General features: G+C 47.0%; 1 protein-coding gene across 1 annotated transcript in view; it reads left to right on the plus strand.

Annotated features, from left to right (window-relative positions):
- Positions 1-22,402, plus strand: part of LOC119459056 (complexin-like) — a 111,653-nt gene that overhangs the window by 22,484 nt on the left and 66,767 nt on the right. The window lies entirely within an intron of this gene.

Below are 22,402 nucleotides of genomic sequence, written 5' to 3' on the forward strand. Positions count from 1 at the left end.
CACTCAAGGGCCAGAAGCACTGGTGACGTCGAGCGACTGTCCAAAGGAGTCATTCTGTCTAAATGCTGACGAACTTGGAGAATTGTATACGAACGACATAACCGTAGAATACTGGGCCGCTTCTTTGTTAGCACACTGGAATGCTTGAACTGTCTGAACGCACTCAAACTGAGAAAAATAAAAGAGGCATGTATTTTTACGTTCAGGATTGAAATAAACAGCACAGAAGCTGTGCCGGATGATTATTTATCTTTCTGTCTCCCCTTACCCCTTCCCCAGTGCAGGGTAGCAAACTGGATATCTACCTTCCGGTTAACCTCCCTGCCTTTCGCATCTCATTTATCTCTCTCTCTCTCTCTCTCTCTCTCTATTTTCTTTTGGAAACGATGAATGCGTACGTTGACGCCAAGAACCGCACTGGTACCTTTGCAATCCTTGAACTTATCTGTGTTCTCACGTGGCTCCTTAAATTTGAATTCTATACAAGTTAGAAGTCGTGTCATTATTTCAAGGTAGTTCCTTTGCTCTCCTTGCTCGACCCGTCGAAACCACTGCGTTCTAGCCGTGCTCGGCACTGCGCGAATCTTGTTTATTTTTATTTATTTTTTGTTCTGTTGTTTATTCTTTTTTCGTAGAAGCTGAAGATATTTTGTTATTTCTTTATTTGCACATTCTGTAGGTCCTACTTAGGCCCATGCAGAAATGAATTAAAAAACAGGACCACGTGATTTGACGCTTAAAAAAAGTAGTGCCTATAGGCTCCCTTTACCTGGGGAACCATAGCGTGCTCTCCCCATTCCAAGCAGGGGAGCAAAAAATAATGAAGGAAAGAAGGTGCCGGGATTCATTACATCGTCGCAAACGAATGCTTTCCTCCGGGTCCACCGAGAGTGTCATTCCTTCTTCCAAGGATGATATAAAACTTGCGCCCATCAAGTAGTGCTTGGCAGTGCTCGGCACACAGCGTTGAGCGCGCAATGTGGAAGCGCCGTAGCATTCCGTGTGGCTGGGCCGCTCATTTTGGTCTGCGAATGGGCGCTTATGCGACGGCGCGGCCCATGGAATCTGCGAAGGAGCGCGCTTGCGCGGGCGGGCCCGTTCCCGAAAGGATATTTTCACGCACTCCACAGAAATGGGCCCTCTCGGAGCTTCGCGCATATTCATGCGTCAGCACGCGCCGTACGCTCGTGCCTGAGGCACGCGGAGAGCGCCGCGACCGCGTCAGATTTCTCGCATCGTCGCGCTCCGCGACACCGGCGACGATTTATGGCGCGTAGCCGATGCCCCCTCCCCGTTCCGCGGTCGCCATTTGCCGCTGCCGTATAGGTGATGAAAAGGGTTCGCGTAATTGCCTTTATGCGCGCTCTGGGCTGGCAGCTGGACTATTTCATGTAGATTAGGTCCCGTTTGCGGCGGCGAAAGAGCTCGCGTGCGAGCGAGGCGAGAAGTCTCTGCCAGGCTACCACCACTCGCGCGCAAATCCCTTCGGAAAAAGGTTTCAGGCAGATTTCTTTCTTTCTCTCTTTCTTTCTTTCTTTCTTTCTTTCTTTCTTTCTTTCTTTCTTTTTCTGAGCGAAGGCGTGATCATGTAGGTCGGTGCACGCAGGTCGCCTCCATTCCTCAATGTCACGCGAGGTCCTTCTTTTCGCCCCGTATTACATTTCTAAGCCACAGCTGTTGACAAAAAACTAAGAAAAAATCTAAGTTGTCGCATAGTCCTTCCTGTTGCGTACTTTGATCCTCATGAAAAACGCACCTCCACATGGTCGAGTAGACCGAGGCGTTTGATTAAACGAGACCTTTACCCTGAATATACTGGCTCTTACTCTTCCCGCCGCCTTCGTTATTGCCCATTCACTACCTCGGATTGTACTTGAGCCTGATTTGGGAGAAGACAAATATGTCGGCTAGAAAAAAATTTTCCACGTCCCTACATTGAGCAAGGAGCTCATGGGCATCTTATTTTGCGGCATTTGTTTTTAGAAAGAAGTATTTGTTGAGGGTTATTTCATTCGAAAAGTCGGTGTTTATGTTGCTGTGTGAACATGAAAGGCGACTATTATCGACGAAAAAATTGGAGCAAGGGTTCAAAAGGCCCATAATTCCTGGAGCATATAAAATGAATATTTATCTTCTTAAATGGCGGAGCCTAATACACATACGATATCACACTTTTTATGGTACGCCTGAGCTATACTGTAGTTCTTATACCGTAGTTCTTCGCTGCGGCGTCCTTCATAACCCGGTTTGCGATTTCGAGATGTTAAACCCGACAATTCAATTTAACTTTGAAGCAAGTATGGACACCTCTTTGCGCCTTTCTTATGCGGGCCCTCCCATCTGTAGAACGGGTAACAGAATGGCGTACACGAAGCCTGTTGACAGTTCAGGCGACATAAGGAGAAAATGGTGGTGGTTAAAGGTACGGTGCTCGAATCTTCAGAGCGAGAGAATTATGCACGAAGAGGAAAGGTAGGAAAGTCAACCAGACGAGCGTCCGGTTCGCTACTCTACGCTATACACTGGCGCACAGTTGAATGCACGCATTATGTCAGTTTATTGATCTTTATTTTCTTTATTTCTGTTCATGCACGGCGGCCCGAAATACGGCGTAGCGTTTTGGGGAAAGGAGCCGAATAGGCGCTTGGGTCAAGGAGGTCCACAAGCTTGCGGTTCTTGCCATGAACGATATCGCTTTTTTTTAGAGGCTGATGCGTTCCGTCTTTTCTCGGTTAAAACCAGAAGGTCAGCAACTCCATTATTCTTGAAGCTTTGAGCTGCATGTTGCCCACTTTCGGCATCGTTTACTCTGCGCGTTTCAAGTATTTCCTTCATTCTTCTTTCATGATGTCGAAGCGCCAAGAAATGAACTAATAAACGATGCCCTAGCATCGCTTGAGGCCTGTCGAAAAAAAGCCGTGGCTTTGCGCCTTCCTATTTGCGGCTGCTATACTCTCCGTCTAACGCGGTTGCCGGTGAGTCAGGCAGCATATAACAAAGGCGCCTGTCCCGAGCAGCTGTCTCAAGAGCTTGCCTTGATATGAAAGGGTAAAATGGCCCAAACATTGAATCATAATTACAAAAGAAAAAGGAAGCCAACAAAAACTAAAGTCTCTCACGAACGAATTCAGCGCGTCCTGTGTCTGGTGGCTTCGCGTTTTCGTGTACTCCTGCCCATTGGCGTTGCTTCGGACAGCTGCACCGCGCCCGGCTGGTCCCGGCATCAGTCTCGGGCTCGCGCTGATCTGCTCGGCCGATTAATCCGTTCACTGGAGCGTATCCCTCTCGGTAGGTGAGTTCTCAGTTCGGGATGATGGATCAAACAAGAGAAGGCGGCGTCGCTTGCCACGCGCGGGAAAGCTTGGCAGTGTTATCCGCGCTGCCTTCGGCGGCACGACCGCCCTGATTTAGAAGGCGCCGGTGGCCACGCGGAACACGTTTCCGAGCCGCGCGCGGTCTTCGCGGCCGCATCAAATATTCAGCAGGTTCCGCAGGCGCCCCGCGGCATCACAGCGCCGTCGCGTAGCCGTTCGAGCGTGCCACGCGCGCTTCGTGCGCTGAATTTTCCAGGCAGCGTCGCTCCCCGCCCCGTTTCTTGGTCTTCGCCAAGTTATTCCAAAACTAGACTGAAACACGGCGGCCCGCGAGAAAGCCCTCCTCCGCCCTTACTCCTCGTCGATGACGACGACGAGTGCCACCCAGCGACACCGGAAACACTCGTATGGCCCCACAGAGCGTGCGACCTGAACTAAAACTGCGTCGCTGATGTGCGGACTTGTCAAGTATCGGCGTGTCGCCTGTTCGCGCGCCTTGTCCTTGTTGTAAACTCGCTTTTTCTCTGGATGCAACGCGTCACGCAATGCACAGGCGATGAGATTGGTTCGGCTCAGACTTCTTGCGCTGGCTTCCCAACCAGCACTTGCTCTAGCTGAAATTAAGCTTAGCGGTGGGGCTCCCTATTTATTTTTTTTATCTTCATTCTTAGATAAGCGCGCACGCGCGCGAGAGAGAGAGAAAGATAAAAGCAATGCAGGGATGTTAACCAGTCAAGAGTCCGGTTGGCTACCCTACGCTGGGGGAGGGCGAGGTTGGTCAGTCATGGCGTCCATGACGATGTTTTTCAGTAAGGTTCGCTAGCAGCGACCAAGAACGTTTTCCAGTGTAACATAATAGCCGATTGCTTGCCGATTGCTTTGCTATACCCATCCATTTCTATTTTTGTCTCCTCCTTTCTGAAGAGTAGGGCAGGCGTTGTGCCCCTTCCAGTGGCAGTTGCCAGCCTTGCTCCTCGCTTTCCCTTTCTTGTCTATGTGTTTTCAAATCAAATAATAATAATAATAATAATATAATAATAATAATAATAATAATAATAATAATAATAATAATAATAATAATAATAATAATAATAATAATAATAATAATACCCTTTTGAGAAACGAGTGGAGAAGAAACAATGTCAGTCCGAAAAAAAAAGGAAAAACTATTTGCCGCGTGTTTTGTTCAGTAGCCCTGTGACAAGCGGACCCGGAATAATGCGTCAGACTGACAGTGCCGGTTGTAGTTATCAGCGTGTTGTGGGATCGTCTTACACCACGTGATCTACTACAACTTCTAAGCAGATGGCGTTGATTTTGTTCGACGGATATTCGCAGCGGTTCAGCAAGAAGACATGTTTTTTGCGTGTCCCCCTGTTTTTTTTTTTTTTTCTTACGCAATCGCGGGAAGTGCCGCACATAGTTTAGGTTGCTGCATAAAGGTAATTAACACGTATATCTTCAATTAGCTAATGCCGAGTGCATGTGTGTGAACTGACTGACAGCAGTTTTTTTTTTTTTTTTTTTCATGCTCACGCATTATGCTTTCCCTATCCCCATTATGCTTTCGCTACTCGCATTTATTCCTCTTCTCACCGTTCTTCCCTCTACAAACATCAAACGTACATCCCCATCCTCATGACACTTCTGCATCGGCGTCTCACAATGTGCATCCGCATGAACTGCTGTTTGCATTTCAGAATAGCTTGTGAACGGTCGAGTGCCATAAACATCAGCATTACATAACATTAAACTTGGGACCTGTGTGGTGCAGCAAAATAAACATCACATTAGATTACATATTGCATTGCAACAAAATGAATAAGGTTGTACGCATCGAATTCTGTTATATAGCATTTAATTAACCGCTGAACGATGTTTCGCCTCACGTACAATCCAACATGTGCGTTGAATCTGCATAATTGACAAGCATCTTGTGTCACTTTCAATATATCTTAATTGAGGGATTTCAAGAAAGCTCCAGCAAGGACGTTGGATGCGGCGTATTTTTTTTAACCTGTTTACACAACTCTAAGTAGTGAAAATTGTACTGAAGAAAGCTCACTCCATCATCGAAGTTTGCAAAAAAAAAAAAAAACAGCGCGTGTGCCTAACTTGAAAAAAAAAATCAGCCAGACCGTTAGGAATGTCTGAAATTGACTCGCACTCAGAAGCCCACTTTAACGATTCTTATACAAACTTTAGCGCCACATGCAGTTGCTGCATCCTACTCTATTTGTGCTGGGAACGAGGTCGAGGTAAGCTTCCCGCAAAGCCATCTTCCATCGCCAATGTCGGGAAACAGATTGCCTGAATTTGTAGCGAGGATTTCTGCATTGCGCACTATACGGGCATGAATCCATGCATATTTACTGCAGGCGGTAACGGTAGACTCATCTTCCTGCCTTGATGGGGGAAGGTACAATCAGGAAAGGAATCCCGACAACTGGGCTCGCTTTACCCTGCCTTTGGTGTAAAGCAATCGGCGTAAGCTGCGTGCCATAAAAGACTCCATGGTGTAAACCCGAACCAGGCTTAAATGGGAACAATATCGCGCGTGAGTGAAAATACTTGCTTTCAAAGACTAGGACGACGGACATTTAAAGCTTGATAAAGCACCTTCTCTAAGCTTGCGTGAAAATAGAGCGGTATGCGCGTGACCGTGAAGGTGTCTCAACGACTTTGTGCGTTTGAATACTTCAGCGTGTGCCAAGGCAAGTATTCGCGACAGAAAAAAATAAATCGCGTGAATAGGACATGAAATGAACCTTTTTTTTTTTTTTTTGCGCGAACCACAAATTCTCTTTTGCTTCCAACACCACGGTAAAAGAATGAACCCGGAGAGAAGATCAGAGGTGGTTCTGGGAATGCTCGTTCCACAAAATACTCATTTACAACGTAAGCCTGCACTGCGCAGGAAGAACCATTAGTCCGCTTTCCATAAGCGACCGATGCCTGGAACGACGAAGTGAATTCCCTCGCGTACACTTTCGATAATTGCAGCTCTTGGTTGCCGACATGCCAAACGAGTAGTAGCGACGGTATTTGTATATTTTTCTTGGCTGCTAAGGCCGACTGCACCGGCTACGCAACGCATAGCGCGTGTGTGTCAATGTTCCAAAGCGAAGCCGCAAGGCACATCGGGTGTGTTGCTGTTTTGAAAATAATCGAAATGTGCATTCTTCGCCGCCAGAATGGAGCCCGCTACCTCACGAATTCAAGACGGGCTCTAAACCGTCTAAACTAACAAGAGCGCACAAAGACGGGGTAGGGGGGCCAAGAAGAGCCTGAGTGTTTGGTTAGGCGCACGGGTGCAATGCTAGGCAGTAATCATGATACTGGTATCTGGAAAAAGCCGCAGCCTACTGCGAATTTCGCCGCCTCTCTTTCTCTCCTCCCGTTTAGAAAAAAAAAAAAAACAAGGCCCTAGGTGGTGTAACACTGAGCTAGGATGCATGTAGCTGATGGAATGAGCGTCGCACTCGAGAACGTGAGAGTAACATCGTGTTGTCAGGTTCAGTTCCTTGTTTTTCTTTTTCTATTTGTCATCTGTTTAATTCTGTCAGCGATACAAGCATTTCGCAGTGACTTGCTTGGAACGAAATAAGACTGATCTTAGGTAGAACGTCTTGATCAGATCAAATTATTGCGCGAATGCCAGAAAGGAACACAACACAAGAAAAGAGAATCAAGAAGTCTTCTTGTACGGTATGCCTTGAATTTGCGCAGTAATTGAATGTGAAAGCCAACTTAATGAAATGCATCGCGAATTAATAGAGAAACTTTTACTTGTGCGCTTTTCAATCATGAAAAATGTCTGCGTCTATCTCTCTCTCTTGCCCATCTGACAGGACAGCGTGACAAGATGTCGTAAAAGCTTCACTTGATGAAAGCTCAATGGAAACAGGTGTCAGCGTTTAAGCAATGCTTCATTTACATTAAATAACATGTGATAATTTGGCCTATGCGTGCTGCGCGTACAACTGAGCTACGGCTGCATTTTGTTTTCTCGTGAAACAAGATGCTGGTTTTCTTTCTTCTTTCTTTCTTTCTTTTTTTTTTTTTATATTATTTATTTTTTAGGCAGAATTCCTGATAAACTTCCTACACATTTACTCGCGTAGCTTTCTACGCTCATCAGCGCAGTCTTGTACTTTGGGACCCTCGTCTGTATTTTTATATGCTGTCATTAACATACGATGTAATAATAATAATAAACTGATTTGATTTGATTTGAAGTCGTCATCACGTGCTTCACTGTACCGAGTCTTGCAGAAAGTCATTTTGAACTACTAAAAAGATTCTGCGGCCATTGTAAAAGCACTCGAAGTTTGCATGGGTATTAAGAATCCTCGTCTGGTAACATTTTTATGTCCTAACGCTTTTCTTGGATATGACCTTTAATTTACAAGCACGTCCCTCACTGTGGTTTAAGTCACTTTCAGTGCTTGACGATTGAAAGAGATGCACATAACACTTGTGTGCGCGTCAGAGATGCACCAATGGCATTTGTGGAAAATCCCAAGAACGTTTGTTGTGTGGCGAGTTCCCGACAAGACAACGTCAAATTCAGCGTATTTTTTTTTTTTTAGAAACACAGCATAACACAGAAATGGAAGCAGGCTATCAACTGTATCCTGAAAAGGGCGCGACGCCCACCTACTTGAAGAGAAAGAAAGAAGGGAAAAAAGAGAATGCACACGCAGACAGAACAGGAACACTACAGACGACAGTCGAGTCTCGTAGTCGAATTCTAGAGCAACTCCGGGGGTAGGACTTGAAGGTCAGGATAACAAAAATTCGGAAAAAGTGACGCGAAGCTTACTATCGCAGCCTTGCTGCTGAATCGTGTACTTGGCGTCGCGATAGCCTTGGCCTCTTGCAGTGTTCACAATGGAGCTATAAGAGCAAGCACTGAATAAATTTTTCATGTTGTACTGCATCCGTCATATGGGTACACGCTGACAGCAACATTCAGATCACGTTATCGATCTCATTTTGTCAAAGAACCAAGCAATCAACTTCCTAAAGCGCATTGTCAGCAGCGATATGTAAAGAGTGGACATCATGCGCACATTTTAAGGTTAAGGATAAGTAACAGATGTTTCTCTGTCATTGTGCTCTTTCTGGCTGCCTGGGAAGACCACACGAAACGAAAGCACGCCCTCCTTGACACAACATAGTCAGATTGTGCGCTATTCTTTTTTTTAATGGGCAACGCAGCCTGCGGTACGGGCTTCACATTGTCGTTGTAATGGCGCGCGCTGCCATTACTCTGCCACATTCTCCTGCATGGCGCCTCTTCGCGTCCTCTTATTGCCTCTTGTATGCCGTCAGAGCTCATCGCACAATGCCTCGCGGTTCGCAGTTTCCTTTTAAAGAAAGGAATGTGGTTTAGAAAATATTTCGCTGAGTGCTGCGGCTTAAATTGAAAACAAAAGGAAAGAAAACAAGTAACCAACACAACAGTCGGCCAACCGCTACTTTATCACGACAGCCTTCCTCACGCCGTCCGGCACGCGCGCACTTCCCTCGCCGTCTACACACAGCAGCACAACTGTCATTGACAACTCCGCTCTACGTGTTGCTGTCCAGCCCCGTGCCATTCTCTTGGCACGCGCGTTTGCTGTGCGCCAGAGGCCTGCTGTCCTCCCGGTATGAGATCGAGAAGCCTTGCAAAGTCGTGGACGGCCGTTTTTATGGCGTCGTTAACAGCTGTCGCGGGCACAGTCGCGACCCGAGCATTTGCGCCAGCCGCTGGTGAGGCTTCTGCCCGATTCCCGGAGCCGGCATGCACGCGGGATTTGGTCGGGGCAGGGCCGAACCTTTAACTGTCCGTCGCGGCCCCTTTTATGTTCGCGTGAGGACCATTCTCTCTGTGGCCGTCACCCTCGCGCTTCGTCGGTGCAACACGATGATTCGGGGTTGCCACTCTGGACTGTGCCGGGCCCAGCCATACTGGATGTTTGTCAGGCTTAGGCTAGTAGCTTGTTTCATTTTGGCAGCGGTTATCTTGCTGAAGATTTGCGATATAAGGGGAAGTAATTGCCCACTGCGTGCGGACACGCGGCACTGCAACTCCTCCGGCCAGCACAGTTGCGTATTTGCTTTCATCCCAATATACATCTGCGTTGTCCATAGCGAACGTGCTCAGTTGAGCCAGCAGCTGCTAGATAATCGCGAGGCATGAACACTTAGAGCAGCGGGTCACGTAAGTCGACGGACTTTTTCATTGCCAGCCTGGCGTAACAAAATCACGTACGCGATAAGCGCCCCTTCTCGGTGCATGCCCCCGTTTCATCGTGTAGCCTGTCGGTCAATGAACTATTTAATCTCGCGGCGCTGAGCGGAAACGCCTAGTGCTATGGAAATGGCGTTGATCAGGCCCGGTACAGCACGTGGTATAGCATTGGTTATCGGCTAGTTTGTTAGTACTTGGTAGATAAAATAAATGTCGACCTGCGCGCTGCGACTGAAACTATATTCACACAACGTCGTCGTTCACACCTGTTTCGTTTTTTATTTGTTTTTTTTCTTGCACAGACTTGCCCCGGATAGAATTACAAGAGTAACTATCCCACATCCAGTCATTCTTAACCATCTGGATTAGCATGCTGAAGGCCTCTCGTTGTGTGTTGTTCTGTTAGACATAATATTAGTTGCTAGGGGCACGTTTGTAACCCAGCGACTAATACTTTTATTTTACATTCTTTAGTAGCTTGACCTGCAGGCCCTACTGTATGTTGTACTTTATTCTTTGAGATTTGTCATCTCGCTCTTTCTTTCCTCCTTCCTCCCCTACTTCCTATCTTCTATGTTTGTCTCCTCCTTTCTGAAGAGTAGGCAGGCGTTGTGCCCCTTCTGCTGGCAGTTGCTAGCCTTGCTCCTTGCTTTCTCTTTCCTGTGTATATGTTTTCAAATCAAATAATAATAAATAATAATAATTTTCTGTGCAGAGTGTGACGTAGAGAGTATACTCGGCTACTCAATGTCGGTATGTTCTACAGCATGAAATAAAGGAGTAATTTAATGACAATAGAAAAAATAGTAAATAAATAAATAAAAAGTTAGAATGAAAATAATCGCTATCAAGATAACGATACCGCAACGGAAGAGTTGACTCGACATCTAAATTCTGTCCGCGGCCGCTACCGAAATGCTCTATACGAGCACACTTCCTAGTCTGTGCCGTTGGTGCAGAGCTTTACACGTGCTAACAGGGATGTAAGGTCCGAACACAGCCCCTCAGTTCAAGGTCAGTCCACAGTTAAAAGCATAAGTGCGTCGCATGATGCATAGGTGTACGGAAGCACTTATTAGAGACGCTAATCTAACAACAATAGCTCTAACAGACATTAGCATCTAACAAGGAAAACGTATTTTAATACTGTGTTTGCCTTTTGCTGCAGATGACTCAGTGAGCACTGTCCAAGTAACTTTTGCATTGTTCTCGCAAACTTTTGCATCATCTATCATTTCTACATCAAGAAGAAACAGTCAGCGCCTCAAGCTTTCATCCACTGAATTCATGGTTTGTTAGAACGAATAACAGTGAGTCGTTCAGACAGACACCTATCATTTTGTACGAGGCATCTGCTAAAGGCATGCCATAAAGACGTCCTTTTATTATTGTACTTGCTGTATAAAAAAAAGTGTGCACACGCGATTGCGCGCCTTTGCGCAGTTGCAAGAACAGCCTATAGGAAAGAAAGGAATGCTTCATATGCTGCGGTGGAGGGGCGGCTGTGTGTGACACGGTGCAAGGCACGAAAGCAATGCGTAAAGCTTCCTCTCCTCCTACTTGTTGCGGTGTTTCTTCTTTATCCGCAGCGGGTATCGCGCCAGCCAGTGATGAGGCTACTCTAAAGGCAAGGAATTAGCATTAATGGATCCATTGAGCGTGCGACAAAGCCAAACAGTTTTTTTTTCATTTATCTCTCTCTCTCTAAAGTTCTGATTTTAAATAATAAGGTAAAAAAAGGGGGGGGGGGCGGGGGGGCTGTTGCGTTGGAGCCATTTCCCATCGCCTCTGTCGCGTCGTCAAATAAGGTAATTTGTCTGCCATTATCACACTGTTAATGCTACTTTCTTTCTTTATTTTCTTTTAAGAGGGAAAGGGCATAAGTTTATGCAAAACAAAAATCGAACTAAGCGGTCTCACTCATGTGCGTGAAAAAAATACGAACATACTTCATGTGGCCTTTCCCGTCTTTTATGGTCAAGCTAATTATACTGGCAGGCAGAAAGAAGTAAAAGGGCTCTATCCCCAGGAGTTCGGGACAGGTACACGTCGCACCATCTCTCGGTGGCGGCCGCGCGCCCCACCGTCACATGAATGGAGAACAGAAAAAAAAAAAGCTCGTGGACAAAGTTAGGTACCGGAACTGACTCGTGGTTCTACATATTAGAGATCAACTGGAACAGTGTGGTGAAATACCAGTTACGTGCCGCAAAGCGCACAGATTTTCAGGACATTTGAATATTTTACAACGCAGCAGTATCATAGGCTGTGTTATAAAATATTCAAATGTCCTGAAAACCTGCGCGCTTTGTGACACGCTCCTGGTATTTCACCAGAATGTTCCAGTTGATCTCTAATAGGTAGAACCACGAGTCAGTACCGGTACCTAACTTTGTCCACGAGCTTTTTTTTTTCGTTCTTCTCCCTTCAGTTACGGTGGGGCCACCCGCCGTTGTGGCAGTTTTGGGAACTAGTCTCGCATGTACCCAATTCCTGCCCACTTCGTCGGATTAGATATCTTGTTTATCTCCGGCTATAGGCGGCCATTTTACTCTGCGATAGAATGGACACAGAATGGGACGTCGCGCGAAAATTCTATGCTGCGATTTATTTCCGTTGCACGTAGAAGACAAAATCAAAGACGGAAGTTTAACGTTAGCCGTCAGTGGCGAAGCGAGGGGGGGGGGGGGGGGGGGGTATGTTCGGGTGTTGTAACCCCCCCCCCCCCTTAGGCGAGTTAATCCCTCCCCCACGCGCTCAGCCCCACCTGTCTAACGTGTACCTTCAGCGCTCTGTTCACATTGTCATTTCAATCAATTCAGGAGGTGGCCTGAGGTCGAATTTTCCTGCTTAACAAAAACACTCTGTCACTGTCTCGTATTTATTCATTCACTCTTAAATTACTTTCAGTAAAACGCTGAAGGAAATAAACACGTCATCATCCTTGGTGTCATTATAATTATTAGGCATTTTATTGCTGTTGGATTCCTCTGGCTAAGCAAGGAAATTGCATATTATGCAAGTGCTTGTCCCCCCACACACACACAAAAATTTAACCCCCTCTGGCAGAGATCCTGGGTGCGCTATACTGCTAGCCGTATAGCCCGGGAACACAACCAAGCGCGCAAACACCCTCGAATAATCCGGCATTCAGGTACCGTCTCGTTCCGCCTCTCACCCAAGAAGGCCGGCATTGAATCGGCGTTTGGAGGAGCCGAAACGGCGACGATCCCTTGTTTCCTTTTGCGCGCTGTCGCACCCCCATATACCTGCTTCTCTCTCTGCATTCACCTTGGGCAATGCTCAACGCACCGCGGCTGGACCGCGACGCGGGCAAGCGTGAGCATAGATATGGTGCCGCGAGCTACGGGACGACAGCTCAATCTCGCCCCGGTATGTAAAGCCCCCGGCTCCTCTCGCTCCAGCGGTGAGCGTCGGAACGTGCGCGGTCGTCGCCACGCGCGCCTCTACCGCCTTGGGAGCGCTCGGGCTTGGGCCAATGCTTGCAATGAATATGTATGCGCCGGAGCGGACTCGTTACCGGCGGCGGCGGCGGCAGGAAAGACGGTCGGCCAATTGATTTCTACGGGGGATTCACGTACTACGTTCAGCGGGCTCCGCAAAAGCCTTTTTCTTCCCCCCCTTCCATCTACTCTCGCATGCCTGGCCGGCAAGCTCTTGCTGTCGTTGCTGCTGTTGCCTCTGCTGCTGTTGGTGCTGCTCGTTGGCTCGCGCTCGACTCACCATTACCGCCGGCTCTCGCTTCTCGCGTACGCGAACGGCAGGCGTTGGGCCGCGTGATGTTCAGGCAGAGAGAGCGAGCCGCCTCGCATATGCATGCGTTGAACGCTACGCCCGTCGCATAGGACGCCTCGCCCGCCTCGTAACGCTTGCTTTCCGTCCTCGCGGCAGTCGGAATGGCCACGGAAAGATATTCTGGCGCTCCTTTCTTATTTTTCTTCTTTGTTTATGCGAGCACTACACAGTGGAGCCTTTCGTAAACACACCGCGCTCTTCCCTTACCTCTCGGTTCTCCCTTGCTTTTTCAATCCCTTTGCTTCCTCCCACCCCTTTAATTTTTTTTTCTCCGTGTTTTCTGCGATGCATGAGGGACGTAGCATGGATTCCGCGGCGGCTGAGTGAGAGAAAGAGGAAGCGAACGCTACTGATGCCACTCCAACACGGTTAATGATGTACACCTTTCTCTTCTTCTATAGGAGCTTCTCGTGGTATACTCCAGCGTCACGATCTATTCCATCTGCAGCGTGCAATCTCTCCGTCACTCTGAAGGTTACTGGGGGGGGGGGGGGGGGGGGGGGGGGCTTGCACAGTGCGCTCCCAAGCGGCTTACACACGATCCACCAGACACGGGCAGAGCATCGTTCTCTCTCTTATATTTCGTAAGCACTGCTGTAGTTGGCGCATGCACTAGAGTATTGTCCGCCCGAACGCGCTCATTACCCGACCGCGTTCTCTCGGTGCCCGGCCGCCGCGCACAACGCCCCCTTAAACCCTCTCTTCCCTCCGCTCCCAGCGGAGAGCTGGAACAAAGCCGCAACGCTATGCGGGCTTAATGCTGTATGATCGCGATTAATAAACGGACAGAGAACGACTGCTTACCGTTTCTTTCGGTGCACTGGCAACGTAGGACCGTGGCCTGTGCGTTCGGCTTTATGTAAATCTCCTTGCATGCTTAGCTGCGCCGACAAATCCAATGAAAGTTATCACGCCATTAATTAGAAAAGCGTGGTGCCTCGTTAGGAGCCAGAGGACCCGAATGTATTCACTGGTTGCCACTGTATGCTTTGCGCGCGCCCGTGCTCTCGTGAGATAAAGTGCAAAGTGATGACGCACGCGCCTTTTCTTTCTTTCTTTCTTTTTTAATGTGTGTGCTGCAGCTTGTTTAATTACAGAGGTAGCTTTTTGTGTGCAATCTTACTGTGGAAATTTTTGGTCAGAATGACATTTCGCGCTCGATCACAGCCTCTGTAATGAAGTAGATTTTTTGGGAGTAAGAGTTAAGTATCAAGCTATCTGCATTTCCTTCATTCCACTATTTATATTTTTGTTGGTCTTCTTTCTTCGTTTATGAACACCGTAATAACTCCGCGTTAGCACTTTGGTGGGACTTCTCGACTGGTAACAAGGGTGATTAAAGGTGAAGGGCACAGTACAGGATGAGTAACGGCAAACAAAACAGGCACGACACTCAGAAGGGCACTGCCTGTCTGCTGTGGCACATCTGAGCGCAATGCCTCGCGCTATGCATCTGCCACACATTTTCGCGTTCGTGCGTGGGTTTATTACAGTGCTGCGTGAAAAAGGCTACTCTAGGCAGGCGTTGTGCGACCAATAGGGCCGACTTGAGTAGCCAGCAAGATGCACTCGTTCTTATTCATTTCCATTCCAGGTGCATGCGCCCCTCGCCTGATGAGGGGCGCATGCACCTAGAATGGAGCGAGATGCGTGCTGGAAAACGCCATTCTGCGCAGAGCAATGTCGGTAGGGCCGCCTTGGCCGATATCGTCCACCTCCGGCTTTGAATTTCGCGGTATCGATAGACGACGCATATAGTATGTAGGCGCATATACTCTCGCTTTGTTGACGCACGCATACAGTTACAACATTATACTGTTTGAAACTGTGAAATGAAGCTGGGAATGAGGACGTGGGGTCACGTAACGTTCTTGCGTAGCCACGAACGAACAACAACGCGTCGAGGAGGGAGAATTGGTGTGGAACGTGGTGTGGGAAGAAGGCATGACAGACAAGGAGTCTGGACATTCGATCTCTTTACCAGTGAAATAACGCATATTTTTCTTCTTTATATTATTGTTTTTTTTTAATTCAAATAAAGCGAATCTAGGGTATTAGATGAATCGACACGCGCATCCTCTAGGAGACACTGCAAATTGCCCTGTAACTACTTGACTGACATGCGCATGCTATGTGCCGTTGCCTTCTCGCCTTTCTCAACGGAGAGGTGAGTCGTAGCCGTGCGCCACAAATATACACAAAATATACACAAATATCACAATATACACCACAAACACGTTGTGGTGTATATTGTGAACCCATACCGGTGAAACCGTGATAACGTGCAGCTGTACTTCGCGCCTCTGTGTGCTTGCTAACTTATGTCATTCTGTGTGTTTTTTTTTTTTTTTTTTTTGGTCGCCTACAATACAAACATATATCTTGTGCGTGCAGCTCTACTGACTGAGTTTCTCCCCGTTGATTCTTTCATGCGTTAAGGAGAGAAAAAAATATATATTTACACTTCAAAATGTAGGAATAAAAATATGAGCGCGCCAAAAAATTTAGCACCATAATTGCGCGTCAGAAATAACGCGTCAGATATGTCGGGGCACCAATTTCGGCTTGATAAAGTCTGCCGATGGGACCTGACTCAGCAATTGCCGGACGTCGTCTAAATGAACTATGACCGCGCTTCGCGTCCGAGAAAGCTCTACATCAAAAAGAGAGAACTCATCCGCCGAAAAGGCGCCGTTGTTCGTGCTCGTCGCCTCCGTCGTGAAGTGGTCTTTCATGCGGAAGCACAGAAACTTTCGCCTTCGTTTGCTGAGCGCTTGAACGAGAGAGAGAAAAGAGAAGAAAGAAAAAAGATGCAATAAGTGAAAGGCTACCTTTCCCCCAGTTTTTTCTATTTTCTTCTTCTTTTTTTCTACATCTTCAGTCTTGCTCTAATGTTTACCGTGAAGAGCAAAACCCGTCCTACTATGCCGGGTGTAAATGTCCAGCTGCAAACGCAGGTGTCTGCGAGTCTGCCGGGGCAATTCGGTGCACGTACGCTTTCCGATTCACGCGGCCGCCTCCGGCGTGCGGCGGCCGGCGAGCGCTTCTTTGCGCCTGCTCCATCGTGATCAAACTGCTGAAGAGGACCGAAATATGAGGAGCGAGCACGGCGTAGCAGTACGACGTGTCAAGTGCCCTTTAGCACCGCCATGAGCGGAATGACCATAACGGCTCACGTGCGTGTGAACGAGACGAGATGAGGATGGAATACACACGAACTGAATCAAAGCTCGGAAGCATGCGTACGCACAGCCAGAAGCTTCGCATCGCGGCTCAAAATACCTGCCGCCTGCTATACGTAACTGCAGGTTTGTTTCGTTAACCTCCAAAAAGAAAGCTTATACTGAGCTTTCCAACTCGACATCATTGATGCTACAAGGGTGTCTGCTCTTTCAGAAATGCGCATTGTGAGTCAGAATAACAGCCGACGCCCTCAGATGGCCGGAAAAGTTACTAATAACCTCATCATTCTATATAACCATTCATAAAAAAAACAGTATTCATCCCAATACTGAAAAATTCACATAAAGATTATCGATGTTTTTAAGGCAGCTGCTCATAGCTTCAGCTTGTCCTGCAAGGAGATGGCCAACGGGATAACCGGAAAGCCGCTCGCAAAATGAGAAAGGAAATACTGAGTACTTGTCCTGCGCTTTTGAGTGGAAAAATTAGATACGAGAAAGGCCAGAGCGCACAAAAGCATCACCGCAAAGAACGCAAACACTACCAAGCTGCACAAAGTGCAACTTAGTCAGCGAAGTCGGGAACCTCGAACAACACGCCGCGGCTAGCGTCCCTTGGCACTCCTTTCAGACAGAGGGGTAACTGCCCATTATATCGCAGCGAAGGATAGACACTGTCTTTGTACGCCGCAGCACAAGCAAAGCTGTATTTCTGTCGTTTGTCGCACTGATAGATAGCGCAGTTACATGGTCTTTGCCATTTTGGTAAAGGAGGCACTACAGCTGATGAGGCATCGGCGTCTGGGCGATTGAAGCCAGGTGAGTAGATACAGGAGGCCACGTGCTCTAGAGCAATTCGAGTGAGGTAATATGTAAACAAGTTTGGTGAAACGCATGTATATATTTTTCCAAATGTGCCTTGTCCAGCGTCTTTCTTTGAATTCGGTCCCTATGCATTCTCTCGTTTACGCTGGCTAACACTCCCAGGGTTAAGTCTAGTTGTAAGACATAAATACCCCAGAAAGTGTATGGGAAAACGGCGCCGCGGTAGCTCAATGGTGAGAACATCGCACGAGTAATGCGAAGACGTGGGTTCGTTGCCCACTTTCGGCCAGTTGTTTTTTTCATCCTTTTCATTTTCATTAATTCATCATTTCTTTAATTCAATTAGTAAGTGCAAGTAATTTCCCCTATGTTGTCCTTGGTGTCATGGTTTGTTGGCTTCTTATGATATGATTAATAAAGATCGGGCCCTCGGTTCCCTTTCTTCTCACTCGTTTACTTTGTAATTTTGGTTCGTGAATATGCTATCGGGAGCGTAGCTATACAAAATAGAAGAGAATAATGTGTTTGACAGCGCCTTTACCGTTGAACAGTTAAGTGTTTAGTTCAAATTTTTAGTTAGTTCGCCACGCAGATAGTGACAAGAGTAACGTGGTACACAGCGCAATTGTCCACCACTCTTACGAACAGTCACAATACTCCCTGTCGTGATTTTTCCGCAATACAGATCTCATTAAATACTCCGCGTTAATAATATATATTATTCTATTACCGTATAATCGTATTTGGGTCACTATTCGAGCTTTCACCTCCGGACCTCATAAGCCTCAACTTTCCGGCCTCATCAAAGTTTCACAAGTGAATACAGAAAACAAGTCATCATCATCAGCCTATATTTATGTCCACTGCAGGACGAAGGCCTCTCCCTGTGATCTCCAATTACCCCTGTTTTGCGCTAGCTGATTCCAGCTTGCGCCTGCAAATTTCATAACTTCATCACCTCACCTAGTTTGCTGCCGTCCTAGACTGCGCTTCCCTTCTCTTGGTATCCATTCTGTAACTCTAATGGTCCACCAGTTATCCGTCCTGCGCATTACATGGCCTACCCAGCTCCATTTTTTCCGCCTAATGTCAACTAGAATATCGGCTATCCCCGTTTGCTATCTGATCCACACCGCTCTCTTCCTGTCTCTTCACGTTAGGCCTAACATTTTTCGTTCCATCGTTCTTTGTGCGGTCCTTAACTTGTTCTCGAGCTTCTTTGTTAACCTCGCAGTTCCTGCCCCATATGTTAGCACCGGTAGAATGCAATGATTGTGCACTTTTCTTTTCAACGACAATGGTAAGCTCCCAGTCTCGATTTGGCAATGCCTGCCGTATTCACTCCAACCCAATTTTATTCTTCTGTAATTGACCTAGATAAACGTACTCCTTTACAGACTCTAGAGGCTGACTGGCGATCCTGAATTCTTGTTCCCTTGCCAGGCTATTTAACATTATCTTTGTTTTCTGCATATTAATCTTCAATCCCACTCTTACAATTTCTCGGTTAAGGTCCTCAATCATTTGCTGTAATTCGTGTCCATTGTTGGGGGACGATGGGGGAGAAAACAAATAACGGGTCTCATATAACTAAGATTGTAGAAGCTTTCGAAGAACGCAGGTAAACGAAGAAAAAATAAAAGGTCAAACGTATTGTGTCTCGCGTCAAGTCTGTTCCAATCTGAGAAAATTTATCTCTCCAGAGGCACACTAAGCGACGACTTTTGCAATCCAAACCTCGTCTTGGTTCCGGTTACTTACTAATAGCCGCAGCTTTATAGAGGCGCATTTATGCGAACCTGCCCTAATCAGAAACTGAGCCTCGGAAATCGAGCAGGCAGGATGCCCGCAATGCAGTTGCCGACTATCAAGCCTGTTTCGCGTCACTCTGCAGTTCTTCTAGAACAACGCGCAACTCAGGGAAGAGTTCACGAAGTGTTTCTGTGTCTCCGAGAAAATAGCAGAACTGCGAAGATAAAATACATGAGGGAAAAAAAACGAGGACTTTGCCGCCACGCGCTGCGCGAAACAGCGAAAACGCGATCTCGGAAAGCAGCCGTCCGACTTATTGCTTCCTTCACGGAAAGCTCAGCTCCATTTGCTTCGAGAGCGAAAGATTGCTCTCTCTCTCTGGGTGCTTTGTTTTCGTCTTCAATTGCACCTCTTGGCCAGTCGATTTCGTCTTCGTCGATGGGATTTCTCTCGGGCTTTTCGGGAGCTTTACTTGGCCCTAAAAAGTTGTTTCCTTGCGCCGCCAGTTCTGTTTCTTTTCTTCCTCACGTGTGTTCCTGGGGGAGCGTTTGTCTTTGTGGTTTATTATAAGTGTCTTGCTTTTTTTTTCTCTCTCTCTCTTCCTCGCTTACTGCGTGTCAGCGTTGCTGCCAGAATTGGCGTCCGTAGTGACTGGGCCCGCGAGATGCTCTCCAGAAAAAGTGGGCGGCCGAAGAAGCGCTCGGTCTTGCGCCTATTGTCATCCGACTTTCTCCCACCGCCTTATCGGCAACTGCACGAACGTGTTGGTCCATTGTTCTGTTCTCGTGCGGCCACTCTTGCGGCCTCCGATTCTTGTCGTCTCGTTTCCTTTGGAGCCTCCTTCGGGCCACGTCTGACCACCGCGTGCCCTGCTCGTAGAGATGAAAAGTTTGCGGCGATATTCGCGGCGCCACTTGCACTGGGTTATTTTCCACCCAAGATTTCTCTACGGAAGTGCTTATGACAGAGCGGACAACAAAAAAAAAGAAAACAGAACAAACATCTCGCGACAATGGAATCGAGAATATTTCGAGTACGGTTCAATTTTCGGCATATTGCGCATAAGACAAAGCGCAGTTTTCTATAAACGTAGGACAGTTAAACAAATACAGCATTTAACAACAGCACGGCTTTCAATACAATACTGTTAGTTTCAATGCCTGCTATTATTAATCGCCTGTATACGAAGCGAGGACGACAAGCCCTTATGTGTACTGGCTGATTGTGAAAGTTTGTCTGTTCAAAGTGTTTGTCCAGGTGAGATTTCACACTTCAGGAAGCCTCTTCGACTGCAAGACATCTTCCCACGCAGCACTTTTTGTCTTTTTTTTTCTACGTTTCTAAATTAATGTTTCTTTTTTATAGTATATCTACTCTCCAGTAATAACAAAGATAAGAAATGATGCCGAATTATTTTGTCGCTTACGAAGCCAGCACTAGTTTTTTCTCATACCAGCAGAAAGATTCAAGAAAAAATAAATAAAGAACGCAACGTCAGATGCATGCCGGGAGAATGAGCGAAATTTTCTCTCTCTCTCTCGTCTGGTGCTCAATCACACTTAAGTGAGGCATTCCAGACATTGGGATGCTTTATTTTACATCTAAATCTAAGGTGCGCGTACATGTGTTATCTTCCTGTTATTTTTTTCTCTGAAACAAATGAAATGTTTCCCTTTTGGCCCGGTAAAGAAAACAAAACGAATGTAAGCAAATGACTCTGAGCGGACGTCCTTTATGTTTATAACTTGAATAAGAGTGGAGTCGAACACGAACCTTTATCTTCGAAAAATGCTAATAAAAATTGCTTTTTCTCAGCCCCTAAAACCCTTTTACTTTTACTGAACTAATTATGACATCCAACACTTTTCCGTCAATCAGCGAAGTTGTTTCTCAGCTTCAAGCACGTTAGTTGTCAGCGTTCGCGGTTATTCCTAAAAACGACCGTACCTTGTTTTTTTTTTATCGAAGTCCTAAATTTATGCAGCAAGATTGCTCACTACGTGCCGCCGACAATTCGTTCAGTGGCTTTCGTTTATTATAAAAGCATTGAGGTGTTCTTAGTGAGTCACACATGCTTCACTTGCAATATCGCTGACGCAATGGCACCCGTGACTAATGACTTTAACTTAATGACGCCTCCTTGGTAGCCATACAGCCCAAAAGATTTCCTTATAAGGTTACCCCCTCTCCTCATACCTTTTACGGGCATCGGTTGCCACCTAGACGGGCATTTCCCTAAATGCAAGGACAAAGGTTTTTACAGCGAAGCTGGTAGCCTCTCGGTGGTCGGCATTTTTTGTGTCCGTCCGTTAGCAGAAATTATCATCAGCAGCAATGGCTCATATCCCGCTAAGCAAGCAAAAAAAATGCAATGGCTCATCCCCCTCGTAATGGAGAGGCTACAAGCCTTCAGCAAAGTGAAGCGAACAGTGCATATATTCATTGAAAGCACCCATACAACACACAGAACAGCGTACGTTTCAATAAAGAAGAAGCTCAAAACAAGCCTCTGAACCATAACTTAAGCATTGCATACCCCCCTCAGCAGTTGTAGTGGTGTTTTTGCAACAGCTTCGCTCGACAAACAGCTTCGCTCGACAAGCCGGGATGGCGAGTCCATTTTTTTCTGTGGTTTTTCTCTTTGTCCAGATTCTTTGGGGTTTTGGAATGCATTAGAACATCAGCTGCGCGTTCATTGTGCTGAGAAATTGTGACATGTGACGTGCATCTTTCACCATGAGGTACCATCATATTTTCGCTCACGAATTTATACTTCATTGATACGTCGCAAGAAGGTCGATGCTTGATTCAATATGCGCACTTTCAAAGGCCGCAAGTCTCGTTGCTTGCGTCACAAAAGTGAGCAAATTTGCGATGTCTGGAAAGTCAAATGGCACGGCAGCAACTTTCTTGAGCCATACGTGGTCTATTTCTTTCGCTGCAGTGAAGCTAAATATCCGCTTTCTTCAATAGTAGCGTTTGTTCCTCCTCAGAAGTCCTAGCAGATGCAGACTGTCGCCGACAGGGCCTTACACCCACTGTTTACAAAGCATACAAACGTTGGCAAACAGTACGAGGAAGGCCGGGGGGCGAGCAATATTCCGTGCAGTTGCGCTTCACCACATTCGGTTCTGCGGCACGACGCCCGTCGTCAAACTCGACCTGCACGCGCGCGCGTGGAAGCTGGCTTCTCTGCGCATCAGCTGCGCCTGCGGTGGAGCAGCTCTAACAAGAGTGGCGAAGCGGCGGCAAAGCGTGGCTCTTCTAACAAT

The sequence above is a fragment of the Dermacentor silvarum genome, chromosome 1, assembly GCF_013339745.2.
Source record: "Dermacentor silvarum isolate Dsil-2018 chromosome 1, BIME_Dsil_1.4, whole genome shotgun sequence".
NCBI classification, from domain to species: domain Eukaryota; kingdom Metazoa; phylum Arthropoda; class Arachnida; order Ixodida; family Ixodidae; genus Dermacentor; species Dermacentor silvarum.